The following is a 21,101-nucleotide window of genomic DNA, read 5'->3' as shown; positions in this document are numbered from 1 at the left end:
GAGTTCTGGCGTGATGGACAGCACGAGGACGGTAAAATAGTGTTCAATGAAGTGGAACAGGGGGATGTCCTGGTAGTTCCAGGGGGGAGGCGAAGATTGAGACTTGCGAAGGGGGGGGGGGACAATACGACAGAAGACAAGCCTGACAGATTGGTTCTAGTAACGAGTCGCTGCAGCTCACCAAGTGTCTCTGTAAGTGATGATTATCCAGAAATGTCTCACCCGAGTGCAAGATCGATGCTGCAAGAACCGAGTTCAATAGTACTCTCAAGTGGTCAATCACTTGCCTATATTATCTTTTGTATCCGAACACCAACCAGTTTTGTAAAGGTTTAATAATCTCTTGAAATGTTGTAGCACTCAGTTTGGTTTCTTTAATTTTTTATTTTTTTTTAAAAGCACATCGAAAACCAAACAAACAAACAAACAAAAAACAACAGAAAAACAAATATGGAAGGGCTTGAGAGAAAATTGTTTGGTCAATAGTAAAAAATTATCAACAAAACTCTTAGTAATAGTCTAAGTATTGAAACACTTCGTAAAAATAATAATAATAATAAACTTGAGCAGAGGCAGTGTAGTTACTTCACAAGCCCCATTTCTGTTTTATCATGACATTGATTAGCAACCCCTAATGCTAAACTATAAGTTCAGACTTAAGCCACCCACCCCCTCTTCCCATCAGTTACTGTTACAACCCCCCCCCGTTTTTTATACTAAAGATAGCTTGGTAATTTCAAATGATGTTATGTATACATTTTTTCCCAAGCCTCGACTGAAGCTAAAAGCTTATAACAATAATAATAGACAGTACACTCATTTGAATTGAGTTCGGTTATTTTGGATTCGCTTCAATTGAAAATTATTTTAATTATTTTGAACTATACCACAGGTCCATGCATTGATAGTGTTGATTACATCGAGGTATGTATAGTTCGTCCATCGTGGTTCGATGATGACCACTTTGTCATTCAGGGGGCTGAGGGCTTTGCACTGGGGTTTTATGCCTCCTCATGTGGCTGGTGAGACCTATGTGAGCCCGGAATATTCGGCCGCACACTGGGCAGGTTATTCCAGCTGGAGCTAGTATCGTTAGCCTTACAAGGTCGATGGACACGAATTTCATAAAGTTACCGAACCATCGCATCAGGCTGGTTTGAAGGCTTGCCAACAGGTCATAGAAATTCTGGCGATTTGAGTTTTAAACCGAATGGAAATAAGGGCGATATACAATCATGGTGATGTAGATGGTGGAGTGGGTCAACAAAGGTATTGACCAGCAGGGGTGGGGGAAAACATGTTTTGACCTGGAGTAGGGCAACAGAGTTAATGATCTCGGGGGGGGGGGGCAACAGAAGTATTAACCTGAAAGGGGGTATCAGTGGTTTTGGCCTGGAGGGTTAGGGTACTGTAAGAATAAGAAGATAAGAAGATAATAATGTCACTATCTATCATTGGCGCTTTCTTTGACTGAAAACCTATTGAAATAGTTGTTATTAAACATGAGTAATTAGCGTGCCATCTAGACCTATAACCTACATGGCAACTAGTGCCTTGTTTAAGTGGTAGCTGTGTCAACAAGTAGGCGAAACATTACTTCTGAGGAGGGAGAGCTCTTGAAATCAGAAGGTGATTTCTTTCATCGTTATCTCCTAGCGGTTCCCCCAGATTAAGCAGCACACCGTGTTTGCTTTTGTTATTAACAAATATTGGGATTAATTTTAAACTTAAGAAATCTGGCCAGATAGAACAAACTATCTGGGAGTGGGGATGGGGTGACAGTTCAGTTCAGTGACCAACAGACACGCGTCCACTTCTTGGAGTACTTCACACCAGAGACTTTTACGTTGACACAACTCGAGCATCGCTGTCTGTCTGTCTGTCTGTCTCTCTCTCTCTCTCTGTGTGTGTGTGTGTGTGTGTCAAACTTGTAAAAGTAGTCAAATCAACGTTGCGAGACTAAAATGTCAGAATAATAGAAAGTCGACAACAAACCAATTGTACCGTGAAGTCGAGATCAATCAAAGAGTATGGCCCGAATTCGTCTCTACCAACTTTTACAAATAGTTTAATTAGAATAGAAACACATTTATTGGTTTAGTTTATATATAACCTGTTTCAACTTGTGTGTGTGTGTGTGTTTGTGTATCTGTGTAAATCTTAAGCTACGTTCTACAGAAACATAACACATTAAAAAAATATTGTAATTAAAAGAAACAAATAAATCAGATACTTCTGATGCCAACGTTTTTTTTCCTTTCATAATTTTGCTTAAAGTTAATTTTAAAAACACTTTTTATTTGCTAAGTCTTATGTTTTTTTTTCTTTTTTTTTTTGTTTTTTTTTTTACTAAAAACCTTTACTTTCCATTACTAACACAGAAATCACTACGTCCTTGTTGTATTGTGGTATTTTTATTTTAAGAAAACGAATCCTTGTAATCACTACAACTTTCCAATAAGGATCAATAAAGCAGTCTTAGTAATGCTCTGTACATGTTCTATCGTCTGCTGTCTGATGTTTGACCGGAAATCTCTGGGCAGAAATTTGACTGTATTGGCCATTAGTAATTCTATTTGTCTTTCATGTTTATAAAAAAAAAAAAAAAAAACACTTTGTGACTCGGTGAAGACATGAATTTATTGAATATCGTCTGCTATCTGATGTTTGACCGGAAATCTCTGGGCAGAAATTTGACTGTATTGGCCATTAGTAATTTTATTTGTCTTTCATGTTTAGAAAAAAAAAAAAACACTTTGTGACTCGGTGAAGACATGAATTTATTGAATATCTTTCCATACAAAATCTGACACATTCTCCATAAGTTCGTCACAATGACGGGAAAAAAAATAATTTTCAGAGTGCCAATTAATTTCCACTTGTGCTCTGGGAGTTCTGGTCCTTGTCTCCCCCACCACGTGTCAGTAATTCATTTGTCGTGATTACACCAGGACTTGGGGCTCATATGGACATTTTTAGTGACAATCGGGAATTGCCGCATGCTGATGAGAGGAGTTAGGTTTTTTTTTTTTTTCATCTCTCTGAGTCTTCTTCCTGTGGGGGCCACGCCCTTTTCATGCCATTTGGGATTTCCCGATTCCGCACTCAAGCGGATATGGCGTTTGAGTTTTTGAAGAACCTCTTAATTTTTTTTCCTTCACATTCCCTTCCATTCTTCACTTTCTACTTCACTCTTTTCTTCACTCTTCCTTTCACTCTGATCTCGAACACAACGCTTTTTTTTTTTGGACCCTTATGATTTTTTCCCTAAACCTACTTTTTAAAAAAAATCAGCTTGCATCAGTGACGTCATCACCCACGTTTCTTAAAGACATCGTCATTTTACAATTTATTGCCACCTTCCCCTGATCTATCCTTTAGTCAGTAAGACTATTGAGGTACCACACATGATCTGTCGATAGTCTTTCTCCATTCCTCTCGTCTTGGCTAGTATCTCTTTCAATGGCGCTGCTCCAGCGTATGCCAGGTGCCTAACAGAATTAGGTGGACTGGGGAGCGTTCTAAAAATCTCAAAGATCAAAATCAAGGTCTTCAGCGGGATTCGAAACGAGAATGCCGAGCGCTCTACCACTCGGCCAGCAGGCTCACTGAACAAGATTTACCGAAACCTATAAACTATGCCAGCGGATTTTCTGAGTTACACAGTATACACCTTTCTCTTTGAACACAGGAGAGGAGAGATACAGGGGAGATAATATGTTGTAATTGATAGTATCCGGTATTTATAACACATTAATAGCACCATGGACAATATTTTGGCAACTTTTCGTTTATTAACGCAGAAAAAAAAATCAAATTAAATAAATAAATATATGCATTTCCCGATATATCTTTCCAGCAACAGGAATTTTTAGGAACCATTTGGGCCCCACCTTAAATAATAAACCAAAAACTACAATACGAAAATTTTGTCAATCAAATATTATATTTATATTTTCCAAATGAACAACTCCTACTAAAAGTGTAGAAGGCTGTGCACACAATGAACTATACACAGACAGTCAAGATCATAATCCAAGTTAACATATATAGTAATAGCTGAACTCACCCTTAGTCTCAAATGAACAAACCAAGTCAGTCAATATTTGATTAGTTTCTAGATCTCAGTTTAAACCAGTGATTGACTGAATTCACTTGTTCCTAAAAGGCACTTGACTTTTGTGTTTTCAAGTTTCTTGTAGGTGTTCCTTGTTCACAAATGTGTACACTTGAATTGTTAGTGAGTTATCTCCTTTGCCATGTTGGTACACGTTTTTACAATTCTTCTTTTCAGCTTGCTCATTCTTTATCACATTAAAAAAAAAAACTTAAAAAAAAAAGGGGATGGACAAGTATCTTGAAAAAGGCTCTAGCTATTTTCCTAGAAACGTATCAGTTTATGTATATCTTTCGGAACATATTACAAGCAGATTAGCTACGCAAAGGCAACTTGGTATTGATAGTTACAATGGACCTCATTCACCAATCGTAAACAAACAACATTTAGCCACGTGATAATATTGATGAAAGAAAACAATGAAAGAAAAACGTATCACGTGACAGCCTTTATGGATTACGCAATGGAACTCATTCACTAATCGTAAACAAACAACATTTGGCCACCTCATTCACTATATCATCTATACAAATTACGATCTGATTTTAATACACAATGGCTATCACGTGACAGTTTTTTCCCCGTTGTTTTATCAATATTATCACGTGGCTAAATATTGTTTGTTTACGATTGGTGAATGAGGTCCATTGTCCAAAGCATAATAAAAATTGAATTTAAGTCTGGTCTGGAGGTCTAGGCAATGTGCTTCAAAGATCGATGAGCTCATCATATGATTTGTTTATACTTTATGTAGATTTATTTATACTTTATGTAGATTTATTTATACATGCGCTTAACCTGGAAATTTTTCGTAAAAAAAAAAAGGGGGGAGGGGGAATTCGGGGCAGGGTACAAATATTAAAAAATGTCAATTTTCGATCAATCTATCATTCATTAGTTATCAAGGGTACAAGTAATCACCCTTATAAAAAGTTATCAGCATTATAGAGGAAGAATTGTCTTAATTTTTTAAATATTTTTTTAACGTTACTGTTAACTTCGTAGGTCATTCGGTAGATTAGTAGATTATATATATATATATATATATATATATATATATATATATATATATATATATACACATACGGTAATATATACTGCGCCCCTGTATATCCACTTGAGTTTTGACATTTATTTATGGAATGTGTGTTTCATGTTTGGTATTGTAAGTAGAGCGTGCATAACAATATTCTTGACTAGCAGACTCAATGATCAGGGAGCCATCACAATGTCCAGCCCCTGATCAGATGTTCTTTAATTAATGATATTAACGATGATGTAGCCAGGAACAGTGGGCGCTAACTAAAGATCTGGAGGCCAAAGGCGCCGCACTTCAACTGCCGATGAGTTGACAATACAAACACATGAGGGCGAACATGAACAAATTATCCCCCCCTGCCTGTGGCTAGTGTGGGGACCTGGCGCTAATGAATTGAATTAAACGGAAAAGCGAGTTGAATGTAATTTTACCACAACAAGAAGATAATGTGACACACTTCTTGATTTTGTCCTCACACACACAAACAGAGAGACACACACACACACAGTGAGGTGTTCTTTTTTTTTTTTAGTTCCTCAAATTTTTTTCCATGATCCTCAAGCGGAAAAGAGATGTGTGTGTGTTGGGGGTGTGTGTATGAATATGTGTAGAAAGTTCACAATTCGAGAAAGGAGTAATTATTCATTTAATATGCTAAACAATGACATTTTCAGCATATTCTTGAGCGTGTGAAAGTTTGGGGGGGGGGGGGGTATTTCATCTCGACCTCACCCCTCTCCTCACTGAAGCAAATGGGGATTAGGTGATATTACAGTTGTTTTGCAATGAGCCGAGGGAGAGGAAGGGGAGCAGGGGCATAGCTAGGAATTTTCCATCGTTTGGGGGCCCCTGACCTCGTTGAGGGCCCCTGCATTTTGCGTAATATTTATTTTTTATGTGAAAAAAGAAACACACTCTTTAGGCGGCCCCCTTAAGTGGGGGCACTGGAAAATTTCAGATTCTCCCTCCTCCTCCTTCTCCTCCCCCCCCCACCCACCATAGCTACGCCACTGCATGAGAGTTAAGCACGCCGTAACACATTAGGTCATGTTTCAAACGACAGACTATAAAAAAGTACATAGAATTAGTCATCTATTCGTTATGTAGAGATACATAGTGATGTTACTTAAACATATAGTGGAGTCCAAAGCTAAAATGTTAGGCAAATCGTGACATGCAGCTAGAAAACTGTATTTAAAACTAAGCTTCCCATTAGGGTTTCACATTTCTCAGCAAGTTTGGACATCACAAATGAAATCACGAATGCAAATGTAGCCTCTACTCTTGGCCGCTACATAATAAATTAATGGTGTAAATACGGTGTGTACACTATGGAATTGTTGCATACGAACTAATTTTGTTTTTAAGTGTTAGGAACGGATCACAATAACATTAGAAAGTAAAACTCTGGAAAAAAAAAGATTAAACAAGATATTTAAAAAAAAAATAGTATTCAAATGTTACTGTTGAACTAAATCTTTAATTTAAAATTCATTGAATTCACAGTTACATAAAATAAATCTATTTTTTAAACTCCCTATGATAACTATATTGCACATATGGCGATTCTGTTACCTACAAGTAATAAAAGAAAGTCACCTTATTTAGTTACAAAATCTGGTTGAACAAGGCTTCTTTTAAATAGCGGAATGTGGATTACGCAAACCAAATTCCGCATAAGGCCAAATGTAGACCACAATGGCTCAGAAGTCTGAGACGGTCGTGGGCAGCAGATGGCTGTAGGTTTTATTTTGGAGTTTCCACCTCCCAGGCTGGCTGCCAACCAAGGCTATGAAGCCCAGTCTGTCCCTCGGCCGTAAATACAATTCATTACACCAGCCTCATCGCGTAGAAAAAGTGAATAGATCTTTAACTGTACAGTGATGAAGACAATCCCAAAGCGACCATCCCTAAGTACTAACTTATAATAATAATAATATTATTATTTTTATTTACATAGCGCTGTTAACAAACAAAATGTAGGCTCAAGGGCGCTGTAATAACATTACAAACACAAACGCGAGAGATAACAAACTAATCTACAAATGTTTCAAACAGATAGGTCTTAACTCTTTCTCTCCGTAATTATTTACCACATTCTGCTGGAATCAACGCTGGTATCGTCAGTTAGGAGAGAAAGAGTTAATGTGCTTTTTGAAAGTGGTGTAGCATGTTGTCTGTCTGAGATCAATGGGGAGTGAGTTCCAAACCTTTGGTCCGTGCACTGAATAAGCCCGCAGACCGTAGCTTTGAGGGAGAAACGTGGCACCACTAGAAGCGTTGAGTCCATTGAGCGCAGGGCTCTCTGAGGGACATATGGAGTGATCAGCTCACTAAGGTATAAGGGCATTTCTTTATTATAGATGCACTGATGACAAAGTGTTTTGTGTGGTCACCTAACAATGTTATTGGCCAAACCTTTGAAGTCACAGATACCCGCCATTAATTTCATTTTTAATTTTCTTTTCTTTGCGTTCACACACACACGACACACACAAACACATAAACAAACACTTAAACGTCATTTGACTGACAGGTGTCTCAAACCAAAGTCTACCGCCTACAAAGATATACAATTGTAATCTTTTTTCATTGAACTTCGATCAAACATTCATGACTGAACGACTGACAACTGTCGTCAGGTGGAGGTAACAGGGAGGCTATAATTGTCACTGCTTCGTTAGATGTGACACTTACAGTCCATTTTGTCACACAACTATAGAAAGATTGTCACAATTGTACTGACTGCCGCAATGTCAAGTTTGTTTATAACTACGAGCAGGGCCGGATCTAGGTAAGTAGATGCCCTGGGCAGAATTTTTGTAGAGGCCCCTACATTTTTTTAAAAGAACTTTATAAAAATTCACTTAATAATAATACTATATAGTTATATCTAAAGCACGCCATATTTTAAAAGAAACTTAGAAATTTAACCTTATTTCCTTTCATTAAAAAATTTTCAATATGCATATTGTAGTAAACCAACTGTATATTTTTGAGGTTTTGTAGATAAGGCCCTGGGTTGATGTGCCGTCGTAGATTTGGGAATTTGTTACGAGCACGCTTCAAAGGTACACTTCTTTACAACAATGTTGCAAACTTCTGTATAGTTGTGAAAGTTGGACAATGTACGCCAAGGCTGAAAGAACAACTGAAGCCTTTGAGAGTAAACGCCACAGAAAAATGAAAAATGCTGGATAGAGAACAACATCGTACAGATAAGTTAACTTAAGACTATTTTGTGTTAATTGTTTGTCTTTTTTTTTTTGTTTGTTTTGTAGCTGATGAAGGCCTCGTGGCCCAAACGCCCTTTGTTTAACTTACATACCAGTAAAAGAAGACAAATGAGTCAATATTCTGGCTGTCAAAAAGGAGGAACTCATCTTTACTGTGAAGAGACGAAAGCTGAGCTGGTTCAGTCATATTGTAAGACATGACTCACTGTCTAAAGTCATTTTTCGAGGTACAGTGGAGAGAGCACGAAGACGAGGTCGTCCGAAGAAAATCTGTCTGATGTAAAAGAATGGACCGGCCTCTCTCTTGATATCCTGATAAGAACAGCTGCTGACCTGAAAAAAATGGAGGGACTTGGTTGCACGAACTGTCACAGCACCCCCTACGAACTGTCACAGCACCCCCTACGAACTGTCACAGCACCCCCCTACGAACTGTCAGAGCACCCCTACGAACTGTTACAGCACTCTTCGAACTGTCACAGTACCCCTACGAACTGTCACAGTACCCCTACGAACTGTCACAGTACCCCTACGAACTGTCACAGTACCCCTACGAACTGTCACAGCACCCCTACGAACTGTCACAGCACTCCTACGAACTGTCACAGCACCCCTATGAACTGTCAGAGCACTCCTATGAACTGTCACAGCACCCCTACGAACTGTCACAGCACCCCTACGACGAAAGTCAAGGGACAGAAGACAATGATGACATTTGTTACTGACTTCTAATCAATACTAAAAATCTGTCAGATTTCTGGTCGACGCTAGCACATCGACCTTTGTGCTGACAACTCAAAGTTTTATTGTGAACATGAACATTATCTGAACATGGTTAGCTCTTCTTCTAGTCCCTACCCCTCCATTTCCAATAGGTCTAGCCTTTAGCTCAGGAGATCTTTATAAAGGAAGTCTTACAGTAGGTCAGTGTAAAGACCGAAAGTTTACAAAGTCGTGAGTACTTCACAACACACACAGAGTAAGCGAATAAAAATGCATTACAATGTGGTTGTGGGGAGTGGGTGTACAAATGCGAAGGGAGTTAAGAGGTAGCCGGTATGGAGAGAGAGAGAAAGAGAGAGAGAGATGCAGGCCAAGGACAGGAAGTGAAATCTCTGCACCAACACGAGGAGATAACTCCATTGATATCCGAGCCAGCTTGTAGTCAGCTCGTGAGTAAAGCCGTACCCAGGATTTACTGCTCGCCCCTTGACATGACGGCCCTGAGCCGTCTGCGGATTAAGGGGATAAACTCCGCCATATTTTTTTTCACAGGGATTTACTGACATGGGGTGGGGAGGTCGGGAAAAGGTAACCAGTATTTTTTTTTATTTCTTTCTTCCTTCTTCCTATCTCTTTGTTTTTCAAGGTATTGATGTTTTGCTAAAACAAAACACTAAGTGGTAGCATAGAGACCTGGCAAACGTATTGACTTGATTTACTTCTAAGACCCCTGGGGGTTGTCTGATATTAAGATGGGTGTGAAGTTTTAAAGAACAGGGTGCTCACAATATACCCCCACTCCCTCCGCCTCACTTTGGTCTCTTGTTTCTATTTGTCTAGTTTCGCCATGAAATCCTACATAGGCTCATTTCTATCACTAGACCTTTGTTATTTTAGACATCTGTACCGCAGTCTAAGAGTTCGGGTTTGGGGATTGGAGATATTAGGTCTGACCTGTAAGTTGGCAAAGGAGATAGCTGCTGAGACCAGGCACCAAAAGCCGTAGGGTTTAAATTTAAAAATAATCGTTTGCATTTATTTCTTTTTTTACGTGTAATTTAATAGCTCTTCATCCCCAAGAATTTTTTTCGATTTACTGTGTCACTAAAGAAACTGAAACTACGGACATATAGAAACATACTCACCTACTTATGTAACTACATATCTACTTTCTTCTCTTGAAACACTTCTAACATAACTTTGAATATCTACATGCATTACACGGGAGCGATATTACAATAACAAGCCCAAGTGAAAAAAAAAAAGTTTCTTGTAAATAATTTACAACCAAGATCACTACCCCCTCCCCAATAAGGAGTGAAGCCAAAGGGATGGTTTTAAATCTTCATATCTACTATATAAAATAGAATGTAAGGTGTATGTATGTCCTTTATAGAAATCAAAACCGTTTGACCAATCTTAATGAGAGTTGACATGGAAGTCCCTTAGATAATAGCTGTGATCTTAGGACATGTAAAGTTGCTCTACAACAAGAGCGTTTACTAGATTCAGGTCAATGAAGCATCTTGACATAGACTTTAACTTAATTGAAGGTGCATTTTGACATAGACTTTAACTTAATTGAAGGTGCATAGATGACATTTATAATATAACAGAACGGAAAAAAAAAAAAAAACTCGAGCAAAGACGGGTTAAAAACATAGCTAGTATATCATAAAATCTGTTTAACGATTGGTTGACTAGTTGGGTGGTTGTCTAAGAGGAGGGTTGAATACTTAGATGATTGACTGTCTGGATGATTGGCTGGGTGGTTTCTTAATTGGATGATTGACTAGTCAGATGGTTGATTAGTAGGATGGTTGACTAGCTTGATAAATAGCTAAAAGGTTGGCTAGCTGGGTAGTTGCATAAACGGATGGTTGACTAGATTGATAATTGACTAGTTATATGGTTGATTAAAAACTTGATAACCTTCTAGCTGGATGGTTGTCAAGTTTGACTATTGATTAGCTAGATAGTTAACTAGCTCAGTAATTAAATAGCTGAATGGTTGACTAGCTAGATAGTTAACTAGCTCAGTAATTAAATAGCTGAATGGTTGACTAGCTAGATAGTTAACTAGCTCAATAATTAAATAGCTGAATGGTTGACTAGGTAGATGGTTGACCAGCTGGTTTTATGGAATTTATAGACTTTACTGACCACTCATCTCAATGGACCTCATTCACCAATCGTAAACATTTAGCCACGTGGTGCTCTATCTCTTCTGTATAATTTACGATCTAATGCTTAATTCATGATGGTTGTCACGTGACATTTTTTTTCCCGTTGTTTTATCAATAAGATCACGTGACTAAATGTTGCTTATTTACGATTGGTGAATGAGGTCCATTATAATTTGTTACTAGAACATTGTGTGGGTATTAAAACTGGTATGCTCTAAAAATTGTTACAGTCTGGATGCCATATAAAAAAAATTACCTGTTACAAAACGTCTGTATGTCACGTAAAAAACAACAACATGCTAATGTTACGTTCCTCTTTTTTTTCTCAGGAACACAAGTGCAGTGCGGACAAAAAAAAAAAGCTATAATATTTTTTAAAATATTTTTGACAAAAATAAATATGCTAATCTCTCTGGTATTATGTTGTCATAAATGTTGACATTTTGTTTCCCGTCTGTCAGCACGTGTTTATAAAGAGTTTTGTATGTGTTAGCTTGTCTTTTTATCACGTGACTTTAGCGAGTGTCTGAGCGTGTTAGTATCTCTTGAGTGTCCATGTGTTTTAGAGTGCCAGTGTGTTTTAGTGTGTCCATGTGTTTTAGTGTGTCAGTGTGTTTTAGTTTTTCAGTGTGTTTTAGTGTTTGCTTGTGCTGAAGTGTGTGTCTCTGAGTAGTTAGTAGACCTGACGATTGGTCTCTGGTGCATGGATTACAGGGGATACACAACAAATATTCTAGGGAAATGCTAGAAACTGTAGTACACATGCTACCAACACATTGTGAGTAGTTTGTAGACCTGACGATTTGTCTCTGGTGCATGGATTACAGGATTCACAGCAAATATTCTAGAAATATGCTAGAAACTGTATCACACATGTTACCAGCACATGTCACGCTTTGATTTAAAATCTCATAACTCCAAAGCAGCACTGGCTTAAGACAGACACATCACCGAGGCGAACTTCGGTGTGACGTAATGTTAGAACTATAATAATAATAAGGCTTGTCTTCGAGTCCGAAGATGAATGAGGAATGCCATATTTCTAGTTAGAAATATACGCCGATGTGAACTACACATTCGTTATTAAATCCTAAGAAATAATCCGATAGCACATGAAAGTGTGTAGTACACGTGCATAGTAAACTAGCGACACACAAACACATATACACACACACACACAGGATGAGTGAACAAATAAACAAACAAACACAACAATGTTCCACAGACACTGACAAAGGGCACTCTTCCTAAACCCTAAACCCGCACTATTGTCAACTTGAGTTCAAATCCATAATCTCTGGACTTCAGGAGGTGTAGCAATGACTTGCAGTGTGCGGACCATGTGTGAAGAGAGATCCGTTGAGCGCGGGGGAGAGGAAGGCTGCCAAGGGTGCACATTTTAAAGCCAATTTGTTGCACGCTCTGAGTTCAGTGTGGAGGCCAGATTTGAGCCAATTACGTACGCTAATGTCAACAAATTCCGTAAGGTGTTACACAAATATTTAGTTCCTGCCTGCAGTCTATCAAATAAACTCTGGAACACATTTTTATAGTTTTTCTTTATTTTTTAAAATTATTTTTTTCCTGTATCTTTTTTTTTTTTTATCTTTGTGAAAAAAATTAGATTAAAACGGCTGGTCCGCTTAGATCCAGTGGCGTAGCAAGGTACCCGTGAGCCAGGTTCAGGAATTCAACGTTTGGCTGAACCCATATTGATCAATACTGCTACTGTAAGCAGCAATTATACATAAAACACTGAACCATAATCTTCAAATACAAAAACAAAATCTAATAAAATACTGAGAAAGACACAAAGATAAAGGCACGTTCCTCGTTCCATATGCTAGGACAAATTTGTACAAATGCTCCTTCTTCAATAGTGCTATTAGAGCAAGGAATGGGTTGCCTGAGCTAGCCAGGAAAACCAGTGACTTGGTAGAATTTAAGTCATTGGTTAATATGCATGACTTTAGATGCATGACGCGTAGGACTTAATCATCTTCTTTTTTGAAGTAAAGTTTCTATTATATAATATAATATAAGATTTAATGTAATGCCCAAGATAACAACACATACAACAGACAGCACACAAAGTGCTCATGGCATATTAGAAATGCGCATTGTTTGTCTCAAGTATGGGAACCTCTGTAGAACATCCTTTGTGATGTCGAGAGTATGAGGTCTATATTATATAGCTTAATGAACTGATAATTCGTGCGTAGATTGATATAATACTTTTTATTTTTATTCAACATTTTTGTAGTTAATCAATATCTTATACACACCACAAAGGACAACAAAACAAAGCGATAAAGACAAATCAGGACGCAGTCGTCATAATTGAATGTTCCACACTATCTGCTTCACCGGAGCCAAAAGTTTTGATGTATATTGTTGAGCGAATACTGTGAAGTCCAAGTGCTATTTTCTTCCACCCGAGGGAAATTGGTTACTTTAAATGTTTATCTCAACAGAAAAATCGAGTAATTAAAATCTCCACTTCTCTGGGAGGAATGATAAGTTTGGGCTCCATTGGAACTCAATATAATAAAAACTTTACCTTTACTATAAATTCATGTAATTCAATAAGTGAGTATCTATCGTAATATTATGGAATGAAATAATAATTTAAAAAAAAAACACTGTTTACAAATTATTATTATCCATTATTATTATTATTAACAAGGTTACAGAGACAGTTTGTGTGGAAACACAAACTCAGAATCTAACTGATCTAATAGTTTTGTAAAGGGTCAATCTCTTATTCAAAGCCTCAAGAAAAAAACATTTCCGTAAAAAAAAAAAAAATTCCTTTAGTTTTGTGTTCCATGTACAGCTGTGTGCTCTGGAGTTAACGCGATAATGTGAAAATCTACTTATTAATTAATTAAAACTACTTCCGGGGCGCCGCTCGGCAGGCGACCTGATTACATTGCGACATAATCAGCACTTGTTTTCTATTATTCCTTTCATATTGTGTTATTGTGTTTCAGGGAATAAAAGTGTTTCTAGTTCTATGGACTAATTTATTAGTGTGCATGTTAAAAACCAGTGTTTCAATGGATAGCATGAATAATATGATCATCTATGATTCTATGTACACACCCGCCATCTTGGAAACAAATGGCCGATACATAACAAACCGCCATGAGCCCATCAACACACAGATAAAACGAAACAAACGAGGCCGAAGAGGAGGAGTTCGAGTCAAAAGCAGGAAAAGAGGACAAAGGGTCTATCAGCTTCATATTGTCTTGAGCAATGTTAGATCACTAAATAACAAAATGGACGAACTTGATTGTTGCTGCAGACATTTCTACCGTGAAAGCTCGCTAATCTGTCTCACTGAAACATGGCTAAATGGAATTATTCCCGACACATCAGTAGACTTGGATTCGTTTCTTTTGTACAGATCAGACAGAACAACAGATAGTGGCAAAACAAAAGGAGGAGGACTGGCCATTTATGTCACTAAACAGTACTGTTGTGTCAACAATATTTCAATCAAAACTAAAGTGTGTACGACCGATATTGAACTACTATGTAACAGTCTCAGGCTATACTACCTGCCGAGAGAGTTTACACAATTTTACGTCATACTTGTGCATATACCGCCTACAGCCAATACAGAGAAAGCAGCAAAACATATACTCGACATTGTATATATATGATTGCAACAAAAAGTTCTGATGCTGCCCGACTAGTTATGGGAGATTTCAATCATCTTTCGTTAGCTCAACACTTGCCAACATAAAGTCAATATGTCAATTGTCCCACAAGGCACGATAAAACCTTGGACATGTGTTATAGCAACATAAAAATGGCCTACACATCTCGATCGTTATTTCCCCTTGGAGAGTCGGACCACACAATGATCCATCTTCCACCCACGTACAAACCGGTTTTAAAAACAACAAAACCCGAAGTCCAGTCCATCCAGTCATGGTCTGACGACGCTGTTTTACAGCCACAAGGTTGTCTGGAGCAAACAGATTGGGACATGTTTGTAAACAACTGCCCAGACAGATGAACTTACCACAACTGTTAATTCGTAAATCCAGTTCTGTGAAAGCATGATTGTACCAAAGAAGAAAATTAAAACATTCAGTAATAATAGACCCTGGATGACCAACATTAAAAATTAACATTCTGTCGTCATCGAGAAGTACATAGAAGTCTATTTATAAAGCGCTGGTTATGTGTATGTGTTTTTCGTGTGTGAATGTCGTTCGTATGTGCATCTATTATGTGCATCTATTATGTGCATCTATATTGTTATTGTATAGTAGTTACGCCGAGGTTGTCAATTGTGGATCTGTTGTAGTTTGCTATTGCTTAATCAATAAAATTTATCTAATCTAATTGTTTTTTTAAATTATGTCCAACTTATTTGCATATTAAATAGATTTTTTTCTCTTTAAAAAAAAAAAAAACAACTTTTTTTGTAAATGTAGTATTTAGTATGACAGAACTTACATAACTTAACAATTATAAAGAATATTATTTGTTGATCAAAAATCTAAAATCATTTGCATAAATGTGTTTAAAAAATGGCTAGTTTATTCTGTCATTACTAAAAAGCTTCCAGTGTTTGTTAATATTAATAGTGAATAGTTGTAAAAATTGTGCATTTTTATGAAAAAACTGCTTGCATAATTGATTTAAAAAATTAGATTTTTCGCTTTCAGAAAAGAAAAAAGTAGCCGTTGCATCAGAACTTTAAATAGTCTAGAATATCATGATGTCCGATTTTCATTTTCTCTTCTAGTTTCTGAGATCTAAACGGGACGGACATACGGGGGCCGCTAAAAATCTTAACACGTTAGAATATATTGAAACGCTCTACATGTACTAACAATTTAAGATTTACATTTTAGATTTCATACTGCTATAATAACATTTACCTTTTTTTTTCGATAAACTGAAAAGAGATTAATAGATAGAAAGGACTTTTACAACAATGGAATTTGTTTCTTTTTTTTCTTTTCGTAAAGTCTTTCATTCGAAGCTTCTAATTTAAATATTTACCTTCACCTAAAAGGTGACATAGTCCTCCACCTTATAAAAGTGTTTTACCTTATATGAACATTTAATGAAAAGTGAGCTTATCAGTGGTGTAGGAGGTACAGCAGGGCGTCAATCGTGACAAAGACACCTATAAAACATTAATACGGCATTATTAATACCTTTAGTACACTACAATGACAATATCGGTCCTTATAAAAAAATTAATAGGGCAGTATCGATACCAATAGTAGACTACAATGACAATATCGATCCCTATAAAAGATACATTTGGCATTATCAACACCATTGGTAGACTACAATGACAATATCGACACCTATAAAAGATTCATATGGCAGTATCGACACCATTAGTAGACTACAATGACAATATCGACATATATAAAAGATTATGCAGTATCGATACCAATAGTAGACTACAATGACAATATCGATCCTTATAAAAGATTGATTTGGCATTATCAACACCATTGGTAGACTACAATGACAATATCGACACCTATAAAAGATAAATAAGACAGTATCGACACCAAGAGTAGACTACAAAAGGGTCGTGACGAGGTAACACGCCAACGTACTGAGGGAGGGAGGGTGTGAGTCCAGTCACTGAGCCATGTGTTTTTTTTTTTTTTAAGGGGGGGGGGGCAAGTGGACACGAAACTGGCATCGCGGCGTTCTAGCCCCCCAGGTGATTTGTATACCGATAATAACAGTGCTGCTCCCACCCACGCCCTCATCTTTATTTCAAAGAAAGGTGGGCTCCCTCCGCCACGCTTACACTTAGTATTTAGTCAAAGATGTCATTTTAACCAGACCTGCCCTCTAAACCAGCCCTGCCCTCTAACCAGCCCTGCCCTCTAACCAGCCCTGCTCACTCACTCATTCTCCCCATGTCCATTCGTCTCGCCAAGATATATTATGTCGTGTGTCCAGGGCTGTCCGTTGCCGCCACTCACCAGCGCGCGTGAGCAAGAGGGGGGGGGGGTGGGGGGGAGGACACGTGGCCCCGAGGCCAGCGCGTGACCAAGGATAATAATTGTAGTCTTGTTACCGGTGGTTAGGGCCGTACGGACCAACAGACACACAGTCAAACACAACCTTGCGCCGCTCACTAAATGACTTCGCACAAAAGATTAGGGAGCACAAAAAATACAACATTAAGGCATTCATCTTGTAGAGCCATGAGAATAGGGCTTTGGCCGGGAGGTGGACACAAGGAACACTGCCCATCAGCAGGGCGTGGAGTCGCCCTCCTCCATTTTCCAATCCCTTAAGGCTATTGCATTTGATAAGACCAAATGATGTTGGGCATTTTAAACAAAACGTCTCGACCTTTGACCAGAAAGAGGTCATAAAAAAAGTGACACGAATTTTTTACCTAAAAATAATACAAAGGCAGAAAAAATGATTTATAAAATGTAGGCCTATATAGTATTTTTTTTTTAAACAGCTGTAAAAATAGTTTCTTACTTGACAAGTCGAGTTAACGAAAATAATGTCTTATTTATTACAGATGTGTGATATAGTTATTTATTCATTCGGTTATCGCTAAAAATAAAAATTGGGCCAATATTTCAAAATGACTATTTCCTAGGTGTGATAAAAATTATTTTTTTTCGTGTCCAAATTCATAAATTTGACTAAAATTTGGTCACTTCTGACGTAAAAAAAAAGACTTTCGCCTGCTGAGGGGTCAACCATTAAGATATTACCTAATTAAGAGACATCTGATAATTTGTTAAAAAGATCTAGATCAGCGTTTCACAAATTGTGGAGCGCGCCCCCCCGGAAGGGGAGGGGGTGCGATGTCCTCTCAAGGGAGCGTGACGTCCTAACAAAACAAAGAGAGGGGGTGTAACCGTTTAGCTTCTTTTTCAATGGGCAAAAAAAAAAAAATTTTTTTATTGTAGTTTTTAATTTTTTTTATTGTAGTTATCAATCCAGGTTTGATTATTAATAATGAAGTAAGTAAAGTCTCCCCTTTCAGACCTTGCGATCTATGGGGCAGATGATGTTAAGGTCATCTGTTTCTTTGGCCAACGGTTAACGAGCAGGGTGTCATGTGGCCAGCACGACGACCAGTCGCCTTTACTTTTCCCGACTAAAGTCAGGTACCCGTTAGAGTTGGGTGGACTCAGAGGCGCCCTAAAAATCCCTAAATTCAAAATCCCAGTCTTCACCGAGATTCGAACCCAGGACACCAGGTTCGGAAGCTAAACGCTTAACCACAGAGGCAGTGCGCTCCCCAGGTTTACTTATTAACCAAGTAAAGTGGCATTAGTTTACCAGTGAACATGTTTTAAACATCGTTTCATCTTCTAATAATACAAATTGTGTAATGTATTCGTTAGAGGCGTCTGCAGCAATAGCGACTCCTAATGATTGAAAAATGCATTAAAAATGTGTCTCCGCCTACGTGATTCTTCTCGACTTTCTTATGCTAGAACTACATTCTTTTCGTTTTTGGGATTTTGTGGAGTATAACCTCAGGGCAGCAGAAAAAAACACACACAGTATGGCAAATAAGGCTTTAAAAGAGACATCGGTACTGCTGACGAAAAGCTATCAGTAGTTTTAAGTAGCTCGGAGCTTTATTTTCAGATGAAGTAACCAAACCTAAACAACTGGCCTGAATGGCACAGTCTAAAGCAGCACTTGCAAAACTCAAAACAATCTGGACAGACTAAGGCATAGCTCTCGAAACTAAAATAAGACTGATGCGCTCCTTGGTTAAGACCACAATCTTATATGCTTGTGAATCTTAGACGCTGACTGCAGAGCTAGAAAGGAAGATCCTAGTAATTGAATTGAGATGCTACAGAAAGATCCTAGGTATCACACAAAGACCCCATAACCAAAGAAGAGATTAGAAACAAGTTTATAACGGCGATTGGGCCCCACGATGACCTGCTAACCACTGCTAAAAAAAACACACAAAAAGCGCAAAACTAAAACTGTATGGCCATATCGCAAGGCCCTAAGGGTTCGCAAAAACCTTCTTTCATGGAACAGTACCAGGAAAAAGAAGAAAAGTCAGAGAAAGCGAGTGGAATACAACATAATAGAATGGACATTATCATTGACAGAAATTCTAGCCAAGTCAAAAGAAAGAGAGAAAATAGAAAACGGTTCAACAGACTAAGGCATAGTCCGATGTGAAGGTAATTATTCTTATATTTAAAAATTTTTTTTTAGAAATTCGTCCTTGACAAACTGATATCGAGATGGCAAATCAATGTCTAATATCTGTGATAAACAACAAACCATCTTCTAATTATTCTTCTTCGTTCTCATTTTACATGTCAGAGGGTTCAGATCAGTAATCCTATATCTGAGATGAACCGCGCAGTGGTTTCCAGATCAGGCAGTTCTCCGTATAGTTTTTGTCCTATAGGAGGGTTTTGGGGGCAGAGTCTTGTTCAGGCCTCTTGATATAGTATTCAGCTTTGAAGGACATGGTCAGCATTCTCTGGTGATGCTCCACAGGGGCAGGTTTCGCTCGTCCCGACTTTAAGCTTCTGGAATATATGTTACCTCATTCTGTTGTGTCCGGTTCAGGGTCGAAAAATTATGCATTGGTCATGTCGAGATAGCTTTATAATAGGCGTCCTTTTTCTTGTTATTGGGATGTGAGCTGGTCCAATTCTCATTTATTCTACCTACACTCTATTACTTTCATCATTTCTTCTGGGTAGAGAGGAGTTTCATTTGTTTTGCTCATTCTTCCATCTTTGGCCAGTATGTCTGCTCCTTCATTGCCTTCTAATTCTAATGTGTGCTGGAATCCATTGAAGAACAGTTTCCTTGCAACAAATCATCTAAACAAATACACTTCCACAATGAGTACCTCGTGTGAAGTTGCAATTGTGAAACATTCAAGGGGACTGCACGTTTTCACATTTTGTGTTGTCTTCTGTGTCACGTTAGGTCGATGTAATCAATCTTAATACTGAATTTTTAAAAATATAGAATCCACCATGTGTCTATAACAAATCAATAATAATCTACATGATAAAATTTAATCAAAATTGTAACTCTTTTTTTTTTGTCGGTATCAAATTTATTTAATTATAGTCTTGTGCTGGAGCAATCAAAAAAAGCGCAGGTTGGGGTGTTGGCGAAGAAGGGCGCCCCGTCAGTAAAAGTAATTAAAATATCATCGTTAATAACGCCCTATAAAACCATCAGACGAAATCTGCAGGTCAAGCGCTTCAGCCGGAGGTTGTGCCCCCTTTCTTCCTGTCGACTACGCCCCACTCTCTCGATCCTTATCTTGGCGCCCTCTATGAGCGTACCCCAGGTGCCCGATTCTGTTCACGTGCTCGGCACATTTTTGACAGAAGGAGAGATAGAGGACGGCGAGGATGACGTAATTTGAGGCTAACGACAATGAAAAGAGGACACGGACACACTGACACAGTGAGAAGAGGACACGGACACACTAACGCAATGAGCGATGACACGGACACACTAACGCAGTTAGAATATGACACGGACACACTAACGCAGTTAGAATATGACACGGACACACTAACGCAGTTAGAATATGACACGGACACACTAACGCAATGAGTAGCCGACACGATCAGACCAACACAATTAGTAGACGACACGGACACACTAACACAATGAGTAGACGACACGGACACACTAACACAATGAGTAGACGACACGGACACACTAACACAATGAGTAGACGACACGGACACACTAACACATTGAGAAGATGACACGACACACTAACACATTGAGAAGATGACACGGACACACTAACA

The sequence above is a fragment of the Biomphalaria glabrata genome, chromosome 9, assembly GCF_947242115.1.
Source record: "Biomphalaria glabrata chromosome 9, xgBioGlab47.1, whole genome shotgun sequence".
Taxonomy (NCBI): Eukaryota; Metazoa; Mollusca; class Gastropoda; family Planorbidae; genus Biomphalaria; species Biomphalaria glabrata.
Note: the sequence above shows the minus strand (reverse complement) of the source record.